General features: G+C 45.1%; 1 pseudogene; it reads left to right on the top strand.

Moving 5' to 3' along the window:
• Window positions 1–2,775: 2,775 nt before the first annotated feature.
• On the top strand, window positions 2,776–3,264 carry LOC121439086 (annotated as a pseudogene).
• The last annotated feature ends 1,478 nt before the right edge of the window (window positions 3,265–4,742 follow it).

Below are 4,742 nucleotides of genomic sequence, written 5' to 3'. Positions count from 1 at the left end.
TTTATTGCTGCGAAGGGACACCATGTCTAAGGCAACTCTTAGAAAAGAAAGCACTTAACTGAGGGCTTGCTTACCGTTTCAGACGGTTCATCCATGTGTCCTACCGTGATGACAGTGGACAAACCCTCTGAAACCGTGAGAAAGCCGTCGGTTAAATGGAAACTTGGCAGCAAGCAGGTAGGCAGGCTTGGGGTTGAAAACTTCCATGGTGATCCACAGGCAGGCAGAGAGAGAGAGAGAGGCGCAGAGACTGGGACTGGCATGGGCCTTTGAAACCCACCTCTCCCCACCCCAGTGACACAATTTCTCCAACAAGGCCAAACTTGCATCAATATGACCGCACTGGCCCATCCTTTTAAAACAGTTCTATTAACTGCTGACCAAGCATTCGAACCCACGAGCCTATCATTCAAACCACCAAAGCAACACTCTGTAAAGTACATTCTGGTGGATGGGTCTCTGTTTAAAATGTACCCGAGTTCATGACTCTCACTGACTAGAGAGTGGGTATGAGCTGCGTTGAGAGGAGCCCAGTAGCCCAAGACTGGCTTCAGTTCATGCACGCATTGTGCTGACTTCCTAGTGCTGTTACCACAGAGCCATGGCTTCAACCAATGCATGGTTCATCCTGAGCTCCAGAGGTTAGAAGCTGGCACAATTGAAATCAAGGAGCCAGTGAGCTTGGTGCATTGGTATGTCTTAGGGAAAGCAAGAAAGGCTAATCACGACTTGACCTAGTGGAGCAGGGCAAACCGTGGCTACTAAACCTAAAGGAAGACAGACTATCATGGGAAAAGGGCCACCTGCAAATCTTGGCTCTGCTGAGGCACCAAGTGAAGGCAGTCATAAAATATTTATCTTTTTCTGCCACTCTTTGGTCTGCTGAAACTGTCCTTGATTAGACCCGCTGGCAGTCTGAATACAAGGGTGACCACAGATTTAGCTCACACAGGCTACTTTGGCAGTGAGAATTGTGGAGAGTAGGGTTGATGAAGCAACCAGAAGCAAGAAGTCACCAAGTGTTGACTGAGTTTTCTGTCCTGCCTGGTCCTGCCACCATTCAGTCCTAAAGAAATACACAGAGGTCTACATCAATTATAAACTGATTGGCTGGCCCAGTATCTCAGGTTCTTTTTATTAACCAATTCTTATAACTTATATTAGCCCATTATTCTTGTTTATGTTAGCCACATAACTTGGTACCTTTTTCAGCGAGGCAGTCACATCTTGCTTCCTCTGAGGCTGGGTCACAACTGCAGACTGCGCTTCCCTCTTCCCAGTGTTCTTGTCACCCTGCCTCTACTTCCTGCCTGGCTACTGGCCAATCAGCATTTTATTAAAAATAATACAAGTGACAGGATAAAAGATCATTGTCCCACAGCAACCAAGTTTGCATGATATCTGGCCATATATGGTTCTGCTCCCCCATCTCCCACACCGAGGGTAATTACATCCCTGTCAGTCATAAGGGCTCCTGAACCTGCTTAGATTAAGGCTCAGAATGACTAAAAAAGCTGGCCGAAATTCAGGCAGAATGATATCAGACTGTGAATTTCGTACTTCAGCAATCATGACAATGTTGGCTTGATACTATATTTTTTGGGAGAGGTCAAATGCAGTGTTACCTTGGAAACTGTACAATGAAGACGATTAGAGAATCTGCAGTTTTACTTGTGGTTATGAAATAAATGGCGTGGGTGGAGTCATGAAACACCTTTCTTCCTTTTCTCCAGTGTATAACTTCATGCTCTCATCAAGTGCATAATCTCTCTTCATTGTTCGAGGCTGTATTATTGAACAAGATCAGACATAGGTAAATGAGATCTTTTCCCCCACGCCAATGAATATTCTTTTGGTTTCAAAGCATTGGTGTCTCCATTCCCTTCGAGTAGTGGGATCACAGTAATTGAAAATGAAATATGACTTGGTTGCTAGAATATAATTTTCCAGGATGCATCTTTCAGCAAAAAAGAGACAGATTGTTATTAATAACACTTAAAATAATGGATAGGACTTGGGATTAGACCCTGAGGTTGGAAGAATCCTGGAGAGTATATGTTATAGCCACTCAATACATGAATCCCCTCTTCTATGTCCAACGCCTCAAGGGTCATCCAGGATGTGCTTAACCACCTTTGGCTATCTGGGAACTCACTGACATTATTTCTCCAACAAATAACAGTTGTCATGGTTCAGATGATCAGAGTCTTAATTTATCATCATAACGTGTCTAATTGCATTATAATTATCTATTATTGAGATAGGAATTTACTAGTGATATAAAAATACCCCTTAAATCAATCACACTTGAACCATAAGAGTCCTCATTTGCATCAGACAGCTTTAATTGGAGAGGACTGGCTGACTTGAGTCCAAAGTGTTGAAAGAGACTTTGGGTCACCAAGGAGCTTAATGTGTCACTTTAAGTAGGTTAGGTGTGGCTTTTGTAGATGTTAAAAGAGGCTCTCTTGAAAGGGAGAGCTGTGGAGTTGGAGTAAGAACCCACTCTCAGGGGGCTGGGGAGATGGCTCATTCAGCAAAGTTCTTGACACAAAGCACGAGGACCTGCGTTCAGATCCTCAGAAGCCATGTCAGGAGAGGAGAAGTTGTGTATGGCAGCTTGTCTGTAACTTCAGTACTAGCATGGCAGAAAATGTGGATCCCTGGAACTTGCTGGCCAGCCAGCCTAGCCAAGAAGGTGGGTTTCAGGCTCAGTGAGAGACCTTGCCTCAAAACAACTAGGTAGAGCTTTTTGACTCTTTCCGGGCATTCAAGATGTCGAAGCGAGGACGTGGTGGGTCCTCCGGAGTGAAATTCCGGATATCTCTGTGTCTTCTGGTAGGAGCTGTGATCAACTGTGCTGACAATACAGGAGCTAAAAATTTGTATATCATCTCTGTGAAGGGAATCAAGGGACGACTGAACAGACTTCCTGCTGCTGGTGTGGGCGACATGGTGATGGCTCTGTTAAGAAAGGCAAACCAGAGCTAAGAAAAAAGGTTCATCCAGCCATTGTAATTCGACAACGAAAGTCATATCAAAGAAAAGATGGGGTGTTTCTCTATTTTGAAGACAACCCAGGGGTCATAGTAAACAATAAAGGCGAGATGAAAGGTTCTGCTATCACGGGTCTAGTTGCAAAGGAGTGTGCAGACTTGTGGCCCAGGATTGCATCGAATGCAGGCAGCATTGCGTGACTCTCCGGTGCATTTGTAAAATAGATTCATTAAAAGGCTTTCTTGACACCTTCAAAAAAAAAAAAAACAACTAGGTAGAGTGAGAACACATGATGCTTACACTCAGCTGAGCGTATGGACACATATGCTTCCACCCACATATGTGTGCTCATATACATGAAAGTGCACACACACACACACACACACACACACACACCCTGAACTCAGAGTGTACCGCTCTAGGTTGAGGTCCTTCATATGGGTCTCTAAAGGTAGGAGGTGTGAAGAGAGAGACTTCCCCTGCTGGAGCTGCACATCCTCTGTCGAGTGTCCATTTGGTACTTGGCATTGCTGCGCAGCTTCTAGTTAATCAGGGAAGTGGAGTTCAGCAATGATCTGGATTTAGAAGCCATTAGGTTGGGCTTAGGAGATGGTCAGGGTTCAGTCTCATTTCTGGGGAAGGACAGGAAAGGCCTTTATGCATACCTATAAATCCTGCCTTTTACAATAATGAAGAAACTAAAGAGAGCCAATGCCATTTTCTCTCTGGATATAATTAACTGATCAAACATCCTTATTTGGTGGAATCAGCTGATTGAGTTGAAGATAGCATACTGTTTGCTGAAAACTTCGGTCATGACTAATGTCACTGAGTTTCTCTGTCCTGAACATATTATTAGGGACGCTACCTTTTCTAGAAAATTAATGCCTCCAGCTCCTATTCCAGGTGCCAAATACTGCCCTGTGCACATGGAAGACCGTGGGATGATCCCAGAGGCCTTGACTATCTCTGGCTGGTGGGCTAAACCACAGGGGCAGATTCCTGCTATTTTCCAGGCACTCTAGACTCTGTGGAACAGGCCATGGAATTGGTCTTTGTCACAGGCTCCTAGATAATTCTGAAACTCTTTTAGGTTCTGGGATTAATGATTAAAGACTGTATCTCCAGGGGCTTGAAATTCCAACAATAATCTCCGTTTCAGTCTCTGTGAGTCCTGGATAGGGAAAGCTATGGCCCAGTAGGTGGGGTAGTGGAGGGCAGGAATTAGGGGTAGGGTGTAAGATGGGGATGGGGAGGCCTGAAGAATGAGAGCTCCGTTAGGAACAGGGATGATGAAGAATCAAAGATAAACTCGGTGCATTTGACAATGGAGTTTGGAGCCATCTCAGCATGAGTGGACCCAGCCTGCAAGCCCTGCTGTCTCACTTCCTTGGAGACGAAGATGATAATAGTGATTGGGGTAGAGGGTTGTTAGGTTTCAAGACTTTATATGGCATGGTGGTTTTTATCTTCTTCCCAGTCCCAGGAACAAAACAAAATCCAACTGCCGAATAAACCAACCATCAAGGCTGAGTCCTGATCTCCACTGGAATTTATTACATGTTAAGCTGTCTGGCTTCACCTGAGGGAGGGCGCTTTGGTGATCTGGTGGAGGAAAGGTGAACGCTGGTGAGAGTTATATGAGTGGACACACAATCACCGAGTGGCTTCCAGAAAGGGAGCAGGATCCCAGAGTTGTGTGTGGTCCCGCTGGTGCACTCTGTGTCAGACCCCGGCTTCTTTAG

This window comes from Microtus oregoni, unplaced genomic scaffold (assembly GCF_018167655.1).
Source record: "Microtus oregoni isolate MIOR12 unplaced genomic scaffold, Mior012 000060F_001, whole genome shotgun sequence".
Classification (NCBI taxonomy): domain Eukaryota; kingdom Metazoa; phylum Chordata; class Mammalia; order Rodentia; family Cricetidae; genus Microtus; species Microtus oregoni.
The sequence above is the reverse complement of the archived record's forward strand: the minus strand, read 5'-3'. Positions and strand labels throughout refer to the sequence as shown.